Raw genomic sequence first — 15027 nt, 5'->3', positions numbered from 1 at the left:
TTGAGATCTTTGGTCCATTTTGAGTTAATTTTTGTGTAGGGGGTGAGGTAGGGGTCCTCTTTCGTTCTTTTGGATATGGATATCCAACTCTCCCAGCCCCATTTGTTGAAAAGACCATTATGGCTCAGTTCGGTGACTTTGGGGGCCTTATCAAAGATCAGTCGGCCATAGATCTGAGGGTCTATCTCTGAATTCTCAATTCGATTCCATTGATCTATATGTCTATCTTTGTGCCAGTACCATGCTGTTTTGGCAACTGTGGCTTTATAATAAGCTTCAAAGTCAGGGAGTGTAAGTCCTCCCACTTCGTTTTTCTTTTTTAGAGTGTCTTTCGCAATTTGAGGCATCTTCCCTTTCCAAATAAATTTGATAACTAGCTTTTCCAAGTCTGCAAAGTAGGTTGTTGGAATTTTGATTGGGATTGCATTGAATCTGTAGATGAGTTTGGGTAGAATTGACATCTTAATGACATTTAGCCTTCCTATCCATGAACATGGGATATTTTTCCATCTTTTAAGGTCCCCTTCTATTTCTTTTAGTAGAGTTATGTAGTTTTCTTTGTATAGGTCTTTTACATCTTTGGTTAAGTTTATTCCTAGGTACTTGATTTTTTTAGTTGCTATTGAAAATGGTATCTTTTTCTTGAGTGTCACTTCCGTTTGTTCATTTCTAGCATATAGAAACATTACTGACTTATGTGCATTAATCTTGTATCCCGCTACTTTGCTAAATTTGTTTATTAGCTCTAGTAGGTGTATCGTTGATTTCTCAGGGTTTTCTAGATATAAGATCATATCATCTGCAAACAATGACAGTTTTACTTCTTCTTTTCCAATTTGGATGCCTTTTATTTCTTTGTCTTGCCGGATTGCCCTGGCTAGCACTTCCAGCACAATGTTGAATAACAGTGGTGACAGCGGGCATCCTTGTCTTGTTCCTGATCTTAGAGGGAAGGCTTTCAGTCTCTCACCATTGAGTACTATGCTGGCTGTGGGTTTTTCATATATGCTCTTTATCATGTTGAGGAAGTTTCCTTCAATTCCTACCTTTTGAAGTGTTTTGATCAAAAAGGGATGTTGGATTTTGTCAAATGCTTTTTCAGCATCTATTGAGATGATCAATTGATTTTTCCCTTTCGAGTTTTTAATGTGTTGTAATACATTGATTGTTTTTCTTATGTTGAACCATCCTTGCATGCCTGGAATGAACCCCACTTGGTCATGGTGTATGATTTTTTTAATGTGTCTTTGGATTCGATTTGCAAGTATTTTGTTGAGGATTTTTGCATCTATATTCATTAGGGAGATTGGCCGGTAGTTTTCCTTTTTTGTAGCATCTTTGCCTGGTTTTGGTATTAGATTGATGTTAGCTTCATAAAATGAGTTAGGTAGTGTTCCATTTTTTTCAATGTTTTGAAAGAGTTTGAGTAAGATTGGTGTCAGTTCTTTCTGGAAAGTTTGGTAGAATTCCCCTGTGAAGCCGTCTGGCCCTGGGCATTTATTTGTGGGAAGATTTTTGATGACTGATTGGATCTCTTTGCTTGTGATGGGTTGGTTGAGGTCTTCTATTTCTTCTCTGGTCAGTCTAGGTTGTTCATATGTTTCCAGGAAATTGTCCATTTCTTCTACATTATCCAGTTTGTTGCCATACAGTTGTTCATAATATCCTCTTATATTTTTTTTAATTTCTTCAGGATCTGCAGTTATGTCACCTTTTTCATTCATTATTTTGTTTATATGGGTCTTCTCTCTTTTTGATTTTGTCAGTCTAGCTAGGGGCTTGTCAATCTTGTTGATCTTCTCAAAGAACCAACTTTTGGTGATATTTATCCTCTCTATTGTTTTTTTGTTCTCTATGTCATTTATTTCTGCTTTAATCCTTGTTATTTCTTTTCTTGTACTTGGTTTAGGATTAGTTTGCTGTTCATTTTCTAGCTTCTTCAGTTGATCCATTAGTTCTTTGATTTTGGCTCTTTCTTCCTTTTTAATATATGCGTTTAGTGCTATAAATTTCCCCCTTAGCACTGCTTTTGCTGCATCCTATAGGTTTTGGTATGTTGTGTTCTCATTTTCATTCGTCTCTATATATTTAGCAATTTCTCTTGCTATTTCTTCTTTAACCCACTGATTGTTTAGGAGTGTGTTGTTTAACCTCCAGGTATTTGTGAATTTTCTAAGTCTCTGATGGTTATTGACTTCTAATTGTATTCCATTGTGGTCAGAGAATGTGCTTTGAATAATTTCAATCTTTTTAAATTTATTGAGGCTTGTTTTATGTCCCAGCATATGATCTATTCTGGAGAAAGTTCCATGAGCACTAGAAAAGTATGTGTATCCTGGTGATTTGGGATGTAATGTCCTGTAGATGTCTGTTAAATCTAATTCATTTATCAGATTGTTTAGGTTTTCAATTTCCTTATTGGTCTTCTGTCTGGTTAATCTATCTATAGGAGAGAGTGATGTGTTGAAGTCTCCCACAATTATTGTGGAAACATCAATTGCTTCCTTTAGTTTTGCCAGTGTTTCTCTCATGTATTTTGTGGCACCTTGATTGGGTGCATAGACATTTACGATTGTTATTTCTTCTTGCTGAATTGCCCCTTTTATTAGTATGTAGTGGCCTTCTTTGTCTCTCAAAACATCCCTGCATTTGAAGTCTATTTTATCTGAGATTAATATTGCTACACCTGCTTTCTTTTGGCTGTAGCTTGCATGAAATATTTTTTTCCATCCTTTCACTTTCAGTTTCTTTGTGTCCCTGTGTCTAAGATGAGTCTCTTGTATGCAACATATTTATGGTTCATTTTTTTTGATCCATTCTGCGAATCTATATCTTTTAATTGGGGAGTTTAATCCATTTACATTCAACGTTAAAACCGTGAAGGCATTTCTTGAATCGGCCATCTTATCCTTTGGTTTATGTTTGCCATATTTTTCCCTCTGTCTATTAATATCCTTTATTGTCCCATACCGAATCTCTTTAGTACTGAACCTTTCTCCAAGTCTCTCTGTCCTGTCTTTGTTTCTCTGTCTGTAGGGCTCCCTTGACTATCTCCAGTAGGGCAGGTCTCTTGTTAGCAAATTCTCTCAGCATTTCTTTGTCTGTGAAAAATTTAAGCTCTCCCTCAAATTTGAAGGAGAGCTTTGCTGGATAAAGTATTCTTGGCTGGAAATTCCTCTCACTCAGAATTTTAAATATATCGTGCCACTGCCTTCTCGCCTCCATGGTGGCTGCTGAGTAGTCACTACTTAGTCTTATGCTGTTTCCTTTGTATGTGGTGAATTGCTTTTCTCTTGCTGCTTTCAGAACTTGCTCCTTCTCTTCTATGTTTGACAGTGTGATCAGTATATGTCTCGGAGTGGGTTTTTTTGGATTTATTCTATTTGGAGTTCGCTGAGCATTTATGATTTGTGTATTTATGTTGTTTAGAAGATTTGGGAAGTTTTCCCCAACAATTTCTTTGAATACTCTTCCTAGACCTTTACCCTTTTCTTCCCCTTCTGGGACACCAATGAGTCTTATATTCGGACGTTTCATATTATCTATCATATCCCTGAGGTCCATTTCGATTTTTTCAATTTTTTTCCCCATTCTTTCTTTTATGTTTTCATTTTCCATTCTGTCATCTTCCAGGTCACTGATTCGTTGTTCAACTTCCTCTAGTCTTGTACTATGAGTGTCCAGAATCTTTTTAATTTGGTCAACAGTTTCTTTAATTTCCATAAGATCATCCATTTTTTTATTTAGTCTTGCAATGTCTTCTTTATGCTCTTCTAGGGTCTTCTTGATTTCCTTCATATCCCATACTATGGTCTCATTGTTCATCTTTAGTTCTTTGAGTAGCTGCTCTAGGTGCTGTGTCTCTTCTGGTCTTTTGATTTGGGTGTTTGGGCTTGGGTTATCCATATCGTCTGGTTTTTTCATATGCTTTATAATTTTCTGTTGTTTTTGGCCTCGTGGCATTTGCTGAACTTGATAGGGTTCTTTTAGGGTTTGTAGACCTATTGAAGTCCTTATCTCTAATTTATCAGATCTATAGCTTCGTGGAGTACACTTTCTCTAACTAACCAGCGGGTGGCGTCCACGAGCCACCTGTTCTCCACAAGCCAGATCTCCCCTGCTTAGCCTTTTTGGTGAGTGGGGGAGTGAGTCTTGTGGGGCCCAATTGGTGTACCAAGCTTGCGTGTGTAGTTGGTGTTGCCTGCCCTGTATGTGGGGCGTGTTTCTGGGCAGTCGGGGAGGGGGGGTGGCCCTAACAATCAAATCTCCCTGATGATCCTAGAGTTTTAAAGCTGCTGCAATAGTCTAATCCTTCAGTTCAGTCCTGCCACAGTTTGTCTCTGCCACTGACCCACAAGTCTTTGGTATTGGCGTATGGCTCCTGAGACTTGCAAGTGGGCCCCTCTTCCAGGCCGTGCACCCCGGGTCCTCTGTTGAGGGATGACTGTGCTATGTCACAGGTGAGTGCCGTCCCCCCAGGGCAGTTCTGGGCTGCTGGGCTGTGTAGGGAGGCTCCCAGTCTGCTCAAATGATGGCTGAATGGGGCTTTGTTAATTCACACTGCTCCACCTTCCCAGCTCTGGGACATTCAGCTGAGGTTGCAGGGAAGGCTAATGTCCACGCCCAGTTTTGTGGTGTGTGCCTGTTATTTGAAGCACTTCCGTCACACTGGGTTGTCTGGGGCAGCTCTGGGCTATGGGGCTGGCGATGGGCAGGAGTGTTTCCTGTCCACCAGGATGGTGGCTGTGAGCGGACACCCCCCTTTTCTTGGGAAGTTGTGGTGTTTAGTGAATTTTCTCAGCCACTGGATTATTGCCTTTTGTCTCAGAGCTCTCTTAGTTCTGCTCTTGACTTGACGTGCCCAAATTGCAATTCTTTGAAGCTTTCTGTATTGGGCTTCTTAGAGTAATTGTTTTAGAAAAAGAAAAAAGGATTTAAAAAAAAAAAAAAAAGGCCCTCCTCAGAGATCTAATGGGTTATTGAAATGCTAATAGACAAAGCAACCAGGGCCATTAAGGAAAGGTCCACAGGGCAGAGAGATCAGCTTTTCTTCGGGATTTGCATATGCGCCTCAAGGCCTGAGCTCCGCCCTTCCCCTTTCTGTGTTCACCAGAACTCCAAAAATCCTCTGCTTTCATTTTGGAGTTTTTCGTGTTGTTTTTTTTCTATGCCTGTCTCCTCTCTGCTGGGCTGGCTGCTCTCAGAGTCTCTGGTGTCTGGTCTCAGTCTATCTATGGTTGGAGTTTGAATCAGTAGAATGAGTTTCCGATAAGAGCAGCCACTGCAGTTCTCCCTTCTCCTTCCCGGAGCTGACAGCCCCTCCTCCCCCGGGACTGAGCCTGGCAGGGAGGGGCGCGGGTCCCCCGGCTGCAAAAACTTACAGATTTCGCTGATCTCAGCAGTTCGACATTTTCATGAGTGCTGTATGAAGTATGCCCAAAGACAGATTGCTCTGTGGTGTCCAGTCCACGCAGTTCCTGGCTTTTTACCTACTTTCCTCGAAAATAGCTAATATTTAAGCAATTTGCATGTATTATTCAACTTAATCCACACAGTCTTGTGAATTAAGTTCTTTAATTAATTTTAAAGTCTGCTACAGTAAATAAGGTTTGAGAGAGGTCAAATAATTTGTCCACAGTCCAGTAGGTGAAGTAGTTGCAACTGGAGCCAAAGCCTTTCTGCTTCAGGTTCTGAACTACTCACTATCGAGTATGGCTGCTTGACAAGTTAAGTGGTACCCTATTATCTAGCATGGGTAGGTAGACACAGAACAGTTAACATTTGTATAACACAATAATGCAAACTAATTTTAAGATTCTAAAACCCGGCTGTCATAAGATGAAAAACACATTTCTAAGAAGTAGTCATAAGCCAAGTTTCGATGTTTAGATATTGCCAACAGGGGTGGGGATGGTTTGGTCTTTGTGTTCAAGTATGTCCTAGTAGAAGATTACGTCAAAAAATAATTTAGATATACTCCAGTTCTGCCACACCAGTTCACTTGTTGCCACAGGCAATTTGGCAATAGTTCTTCAATCAGAATTTTACAGTTTAAGTATTTCTCAAACTTGCTATTAGAAGTTAACCATTTGACAAAATATGCCAGTGTAGTACCTTACTGTTCATTTTATCCTCTTTCAAAATCTTAACTCCTTCCCTGCTTCTCTATCTCCTAACAGAAGACTGGCATAGTTATAGTAGCTAAAGTCCTTGTTTGATAATTCTAATATCTAGATCACCTCAGGGTTAGTATCTGTTCCCTTGAAACTGGGTCACATTCTCTTGGCTTTTCATATGTTTATTAGATTTGAATTGCATACTGAACATCATGAATATTATGTTGTGGAGACATTATATAAGACGGTGCTGAAGGGTAATTATGTTTTTGTTTTTGCAATTAACTTCGTTAGGTTCAGACTCCAAACTGTCACTTTGATGGAGAATGGCAACTCAGATCTCAGTTAACTCCTTTAAGCCTTAACTGCAAACTGCTTTCAGTTTGTCAAGTATATCCATGGGCTCAGGGGACATCCAGAGATTGAGCTAAGTTTAAACACAGACTTTGGGGGTTCTCTAGCTCTCCTCTCTGGGGCTCCTTCCTTCATTCTTCAGTGACTCTGGTGGCTCTGGATTCATCCTCCTAGTTCTTCTGACAAGAAAGATGGCAGGTTTTCTTCTGGAATTTTAGCCACTGCTGTGCCTCCACTGTACCTGTGATCACCCTACAGACAAAACCATAGAAAACTGGGAATTCAGTCTCAGATGATCACTTGCTCTCCATTCTGACAACCCTCCAAAACATGTAAGCCTGTGTTCAGCCTCCAAAGTCCTCAGGTAGTTGTTTTTTGTATGTTGTCCAGAATTTACAACTGTTATTTGTAGATGACTGACTGGTTTGTTAGGTGCTTACTCCTCCATAATGGAAGGTAAACTTCTGAATTCTTAGTTTTTCATCTCCATTCTTCTGAGATTTCACCATGATTTTCCAGATGTCTTAATCACCAATTCAATGGCTTTTCCTAAAGCTCTCAGTCTACTTAATATCTTGGCAGCATTCAACACAACTGAAATGTTCCTCCTCCTTGAAAATTTCTCTGGCTACCAGTATAACATACTACTTAAGTTTTCTTCTAAAGTTTTCGTATTTTCATTGGTTTCTCTTCTTCCTAGGCCACAAATCTGGGCATTCTCTAAGGTTCAGACCTGGGTCCACTGCTCTTCCCTCACTATTCACCTTTCTTCAGTTACGTCATTCATTCTCATGCCAATCCTATTGTGTTCATCTCCTGAAGTCTGTATATTCAGGCCCAGTCTCTCATTACTTTTTTATTTTTTAAATTGTAACATATGAGGGGAGAGAGAGGCAGTGAGAGCACATAAAATTTATAACTGATGAACCAATACTGATACACTATTATTAAAAGTATATAGTTCACGTAAGGGTTCACTGTGTTGTACAGTTCTATGGGTTTTACAAATGCATAATGTCATATATACGCCATTACAGTATTATACAGAAATTTTCTCTGACCTAACAATGTCTTCCATGTCTTTCATGGCTTGATAAGTCATTTCTTTACTATCATTAAATAATACTCCACTGTATGAATGTGCCACAGTTTATCCATTCAGCTACAGGAAGGCATCTTGGTTGCTTCCAATCTTTGGCAATTATGAATAAAGGTGTCATAAATATTTGTAAGTAGGTTTTTGTGTGGACATAAGTTTTTAACTCATTTGGGTAATAGACCATCAAGTTTAAAAACACAATATAACCAGCTTCTCAAATCTGGCTCATACTTCTAATGTTTATTTTCCTTCTTTACTGTAAGGTCACTCTCTTTAGCATCAAACAATCTTAAGGCAGGAGAAAATCTAAAGATATTGAGAATTAGGCTTTCCTGGAATAGTGAAGACAAAACTGAGGGTTGAGCAAAGGGCTACCAACTTTTAATTTTGCCAAGAAAGAATTTAGTAAAAACAATTAACTACCGAGATTATCTTCTTTATCAAAAATGAATATTTATCAAAAAGTTAGTAAGGAAAGTTTTAGATTTAATTGTTTGAAAAAATTTTCACTTTGCCCTCAGCCCAAGATGAGAAGAGCTGGATAGGGAGGGGATTCTGAGGTCATAGCATGGAGAAAGAGGAGGGAGGAAAGAATGTACAGTACGGAGCAGCAAGAAGGAAGGCAAGGAGTTTTTAGGTCATTTGGCCATCCAGCAGAATACTGTCCAGGTAATACTTCTAAGGAATGTAGACAAGTCAGTGACCACCTGCAGCATTATTTGGATGAAATGTAGAGGGAAACATCCTATCCTTAACTTTGAGTAGTGGAGAGTGATTAGGGATGGAAATAATAGTGGGTAGGGCAAAAATACCAAGTATATGGAAAGATGATCCCCCAAAAAAGAAAAAAAATCTTTCAGTGAAGTCAGTTTTCATAATATGCAACTGAGTTCAGAGTGTGATGTAGGTGTGAATTAAAAATTCACTGGTGGACCTCCTCACCTCCCAAATTCTAGTAATATCTTAGAAGGTACTCCAAATCCAATAAGAGGATTTAAAAATACAATATTTGGAAAAATGCCAGCCAGAGATCCTCTGGTTAAAGAAAGCTAAGGTTTTCTTACTGTCAGATTTCAGATCCTATAATACACCCCTCCCCATTTTGTTTTTATTATAACATGTTTGCTTAACTTACAGCAAGCAGAAAGTAAGTTGGGTCTTGTTTTGATCCAAACATTGATGTTTTAAAGGTTGTACACAGTATTTGTTTAAAAGAACATATAAAAATATCCCTTTAAAAGCTCTATAAGAAAAAATAAAGAAATATGCATATAAATGACTGCAAAACAGAACACGAACGCTGCCAAAAGTAAAGAAATGAAAGTTAGAAATACTACCAAATATACAAAGGCTCTAGAATCAATCCTTTAAACACATTCCACAAATAGTATTTAAAAAGGCCTAGATTACCAAAACTAAAAATGAAAAAAAGTAATCCTCTAAAAGTAATCATTTTCCCACAATATTTCTTACTTATATCTGCAAGTGAGCATCCGAGATTTTTAAAGATGCTAGCCAGCTTTTATTCTGAAATGAGACTGGACATGTCATCAAGTTACTTTTACTGACCCCAATATGATCTTTCAGAGAAGTAATAGAAATGATAAACAGTTAAAGGTATCATCATTTCCTCATTTTTTAGCCAGGTACTGTCAAGTACAATGTACTAATTATCAGTTAGTACACTGATAATCAAATACTCAAGAGATGTAACTCTTGCTTAAACTTGACTAATCCTTTCCCCCAAATTATTTAAAATTTCATGGCACCAAAAAGTCACCTAGTAATACGAGTGTTGTCTTTCAACTTGCCTCACATAAAATAAACTAAGGTGTGAAGAGCAAGCCCCTCTCATAAAGAGGTAGGCAGATTTTGATGCAAACGCACAAACCGAGTGCTATAAGCATCAAAATTCAGTTATTTTACACTCTGCATACATACAAACAAAACCTACTTTGAAAAAATTTACTTGCTTATTAAAGCAGTAAGAAAACTAAGCAATATTATGGTCAACAATGCTCCTTAAAATTTAGAATAACTAAGAAACAGCATTCTTTCCCCTTAAAATTATCCCTGTCATCAAAGACTTGCTCAAATTTAAGGTGAGTTCTACTATTTTTGTTTCAAAGCTTTATAGAAACCAGAGAAAAGCAGTGAAGGCTCCATGTTTCAGTCAAAAACTCAATTTCCCTAAAAATGCTACATAACACAGTTGCTGTTATTCCCCAAGGCAATGGAGTTAACAAAAGAACTATTCCACACTATTTCATAAATAAACTATTGTAATGGGCCTAGGCATCTTGACAAGACATTAAAGGTCCATCCCAAACCTAAATGTGTCTCAGCATTCAGGGTTGTCCTGTGGCTACAACTTTACTTTTGTATCATTCTATTTTATTAATAAGCCACATTTCTAGGTTAATAGTTCTACCAAATATGGATATGAACATTTATCTTGAATAAAAGTTGGTCCTGAATAAAAAAATATGGTTAACCAATATTTTCTTACCAATACTTAAAACATAAAAATGAGAATCTTTACAAAAATACACAGAGACATCACAAATTGGTAGCTTCCATTTAACATTAAATAAACTGGACTCTTAAGAGTGGCTTCTCAATAGTATCATTTTAGTCATAACCATTGTCTGGTATGGGGAAAACTAACAAGTATTTTTTTTTTTTTTAAGTGTCATTACAACATTGTGTCACGATAATCTAAGTAAACCAAACTGTGAGTAAATGAATGATACATACCTAAACATACCATGGTTTAGTTTAAGCTATCAGTGACCACTGGATTTAGGACTAGTCCAAGACCATGATCGAGATTTTAACCTAGACCTAGACTATGATCTTGATTAAGATTTGCATTTAGCTGGTTCATTTTAGCTTAATTCCTTTTATATCTTAAGCAAGACTTATAATGTGTTTCAGAATCTGTTTTAGAGGTGCCTCTAGTTTTGGTGTGAGATGCGGACCTAGAATATGATTTAGCCTTCATTTCTTTCTTGAGCTGGGACTTGGACCATGATCTTGAATTGGATTTTGATATTGAAAAAGATTGATTCCAGTGTTTGAATTTATCATTGTCAGAATGGCTTCTCCTACACTGTGGTCTTTTAGTTGGTTTACTGTTTCTAGGATTATCATACCTATCATTGTAATAAAAAGACTGACCTCTTGATCTCCTCCTTTCGTAACTTCAGCTACTAGAATGTCTATATCTGTCATAATTATCATAGTGTGAAAAACTGCATACATTCCTCCCTTCCTTGGCTTTCATCTGATTTGGTGTCTTCCAAACCCCCTGCGCAAACTGGATTTCCATCTGACATCCACAAATCCATTTTCTGTCCATATTATGTAATGTATCTTCAGCATCACGAACATCCTCAAATTAAACATAAGCAAATCCTTTTGGACAACAAGTGTAGAAATCAAATGGAACATACACATTAGCTATAGGACAATAATGACCAATTTCGTGATGTAAATCTTCAGACCTGGGGTCGCTGGCCATGTTCCTTACAAACAGAGATGTGTTGAGGGTGGGGGGAATGGGCGCATGTAACGAGACATGGTGGTGGTATAGAGTCATGGCCACGAGAACTAATGGGCTCAGGAAATCATCCACAGCTCCTAAGGTGGACCTTCCCTATAATACATTCTTGTACCTTCTAAAACTACCTCAAAGAGTACATGGTATATACCATTTCACAGGTCTAAGGTTCTGTGCAACATAATATGGGAAATTCATCAGGCTGATCCTTACTACCACACTGTCTTTTTTTAAATTCAATTTTATTGAGATATTCACACACCATACAATCATCCCCAGTATACAATCAATTGTTCACAGTACCCTCACATAGTTGTGCATTCATCACTCCAATCTGTTTTTTGAACATTTTCTTTGTACCAGAAAAAGTGACAATAAGAATAAAAAATGAAAGTAAAGAATACCCCAAACACACCCCCTCCCACCCTATTTTTCATTTAGTTTTTTGTCCCCATTTTTCTACTCATCCATCCAAATACTGGATAATGGGAGCATGGTCCATAATGCTTTCACAATCACACTGTTACCTCTTGTAAGCTACATTGCTACACAGTTGTTTTCAAAAGTCAAGGCTAGTGGGTTGCAGTTTGATAGTTTCAGGTATTTACTTCTAGCTATTCCATAATGCATCAAAACCTAAAAAGGGTTATCTATTTATTGCTTAAGAATGTCCACCAGAGTGACCTCTTGACTCCATTTGGAATCTCTCAGCCACCGAAACTTTATTTCGTTTCATTTTGCATCCCCCTTTTGGTCAAGATGTTCTCAACCCCATGATATCAGGTCCAGATTCACCCCAAGGAGTCATATCCCACTGTGCCAGGGAGATTTATACCCCTGGGAGTCAGATCCTATGTAGAGGGGAGGACAGTGAGTTCACCTGCCAAGCTGGCTTAGCTAGAGAGAGAGGGCCACATCTGAGCAACAAAGAGGCACTCAGGGGGAGACTTAGGCACAATTATAAGCAGGTTTAGGCTCTCCTTTCAAATGACGAGCTCCATAAGGGCAAGTCCAGTGATAGAGGGCGCGGGACATTAAACAACTGGCCCTCACTGTTTGTGAGAGCATCAGCAACAACCCAGGTGAGGAAGCCCAACACCTCTGCATTTCCCCCCAGCTCCTCAGGGAGGCCCTGCATATATAGTTTTATTCTCTGTCCATATTACTTTGGGATGTGTCAATATTTCACACTAACCTATGCAAACCTACCAGATCTCACTTCCTATTAAAAGTTCCATGTAATTATGGTATTTGAATGAACTGTGCGAGTTAAATTGTTTAGGAAATACAGATCTTGCACCAAATAAACATCTCTTCCCTTACCACACTGTCTTTTGGCAATTAGAGTATAAATTCAGTCTGCTCTGGACTTAAATCAATATGACCTCCATTCATAAAATAAGGGTTCCTAAGGAGATGCTACAATATTCTTAAACCATCACATTATTTTTTCAATAGGACAAAAAGTTAATTACCAAGAAAAAGGCAACATGATTCTTCTAACAGGAAGTTATAAACTAGCTAAACCAGCAGTTCTCAAAATATGTTCTAGGATCTTTGGGGTCCCGAGATCCTTTCAGAGCATCCAACGTTGGAAGAAGGAATCCACCACTTTCTACCACACATTTTTGCTGCAAATGCCAAGACTGCAAGACCCTGGCTTTTCTTCACCTGGGATATTTCTGAGGGTTGTGTTTGCAGCAAGCAAATTGAGGAATGAGGTAATATCTTCCACGGGGACAAAGAGGAGGCTTGCTTACTGCATGCTATAAAATGGGGGGCCTCCGAGCTCAGTGTTCCTTTCCTTTAATGCAACCCACTGAATGTAAAGGCATCTATCTGGGACCATCTATGTCACAAAGAGTGGGACTTGAGGAAGTTAAGGGAGGACCCATGCAAATACGATGCTCTTGCTGCTTGCCATGCTACAAATGAAAAAGTCCTTTTTCTCTGACCCAGGAGTCTTTTATCTTCCTCCAGCATCCAAGAAAACAGCAACAGGCTAACTTTTCAGCTTCTAAGAAGTGTTTTAGTTTTCTGGCTGCTAAAACAAATACCATATGATGGGTTGGCTTAACAGGTACTTATTGGCTCACAGTTTCAGAGGCTTAGAAGGTTGGCTCCCTCCTGGGGTTGGTATTTTCTGGTTGGCTTGGAATGTTTGGGGATTCTTGGCTTTTCTTTCATGACAATGCACATGGTAGGGTCTTTTCCTTTCTTTTCCAGGTACCAATGACTTCTGGCTGTTCCCTGTGACTTCTCTCTCTGGCCTTCTCTATAAGGCCTCTAGTAATAGGATTAAGCCCTATGTTGATTCACTTTAACTAAAAAGAGCATCTTCAAAAGGTCCTATTTACAATGGGTTCACATCCACAGGAATGGATTACGATTAAGAACATGTTTTCCAAGACACCATAGAAGAGTAAAATTAAATCCCAGATCCTGACACCCATGAAGTCTAACTATTACCACCATAATTTTTAGATGCTTTATGCCTTTCATATTGTGTTGGCATCTGCACTGATGATTTAAAGGCAATGGTGAGTAAAACTACTGGTACCTGAGAATGAACTGCAGCCAGGACACTAAACTGTATTCACTGTATTGTTCAATGCCAACACCAGCAAAAAAAAAAAAAAATGCTAGTTTCACCTAAGAATGTCCTTAATGAAGCAGTAAGAAATTCTGATTTATTGAGTTATGATCCTTGAGTTAAGGTCTTGTTAATATTCTGCATGACAAAATGGGAAGTATGCTACAAACTAAAGTACAGTGGTTGTCTTGGGAAAAGCAGTTATGCAACTACTTGAGTTGCAAGCTGAACTGGTCACTTTTTGTATGGAGCATCACTTTTACTTGAAAGAATGATTGACAGACAAGCTATGATTATTCAGACATTTTCTCAAGAAACAAACGAAGTTTGTCACTTTAAGGAAAACTGACAAGATTTGTTGTCAAAGATAAAATTTTAGCTTTCAAATGAAAATTAAAATTTTGAAAAACTTGTACCTGTCATAGTAAGCTTGACAGCTGCCCAATACTTAGACGTTTCTGAAGAGATCAGTGATGATGTTAACATATGTGATTTCTAAATACTATATAATGAAATAATTCAACATTTGGAAGATCTAGAGTCAATATTTTCCAAATGACCAATGCCTGATTTGGTCAAAATCATGCATAGGTAAAAGATACATTCAAAGTACAAGACAGACCAATGGCTTTTAATGTAACATAAAAATTCACTGATATATTTTCAGATTCCATATGGAATCAAACATATAAGAAACTACCACTTGTTGAGTTTTGGTGTAGTATCACAGAAGAATATCCACACTTATCTAACAAGGCTATTAAAATACTCTTCCCCTTTCCAGCTACATATCTGTGTAAGGCTGAATTTTCTTCAAATAATTCAACCAAAAAAAAAAAAAAAAACAACACACACACACACAAATCACAACAGATTGAATGCAGAAGAATGTCATAACACTGAAAAAAACAAATATCTTCAAAACAGATTTTGAGACTTTTCAGGATAACAGATAATACCTTAATAAGAAAATTCTGATTGTTTTGAGGAGCTATCCCTAATATATTAAGGTTGAGAGAAAATATTTCATGCCTTGGTCAAGAGAAATCGAGGCTGGACAGAATACACCAACTGTATTTCATGAGCTTAGCAGAAGAGCGAAGGGAAAAAAAAAAGAAAAAGAGAAAATACGATAAAGGGAATAACAGGGGAAAATAAAGGGTGAAAGGCCATGTTAGAGATGTTCAAATTTGCTTAGAAGTTAGGAAAGAGAATTAAAAAAGCGATATGCCACTTCTCATTTTCTTCTCTCCTCAAAAACTATTTCCAGTATTACAATAAGGTAAAAACCCCAAAATATAAT

At 37.9% G+C, this 15027-nt stretch overlaps 1 protein-coding gene and 1 pseudogene across 4 annotated transcripts in view; both read right to left on the bottom strand.

Annotated features, from left to right (window-relative positions):
• Positions 1-15027, bottom strand: part of TANK (TRAF family member associated NFKB activator) — a 137480-nt gene that overhangs the window by 17981 nt on the left and 104472 nt on the right. The gene's annotated exons all lie outside the window — the stretch shown is intronic.
• Positions 8878-11449, bottom strand: LOC119544974 (annotated as a pseudogene).

Source organism: Choloepus didactylus, chromosome 9, assembly GCF_015220235.1.
Source record: "Choloepus didactylus isolate mChoDid1 chromosome 9, mChoDid1.pri, whole genome shotgun sequence".
Taxonomy (NCBI): Eukaryota; Metazoa; Chordata; class Mammalia; order Pilosa; family Megalonychidae; genus Choloepus; species Choloepus didactylus.
Note: the sequence above shows the minus strand (reverse complement) of the source record. Positions and strands in the feature narration are given on the sequence as shown.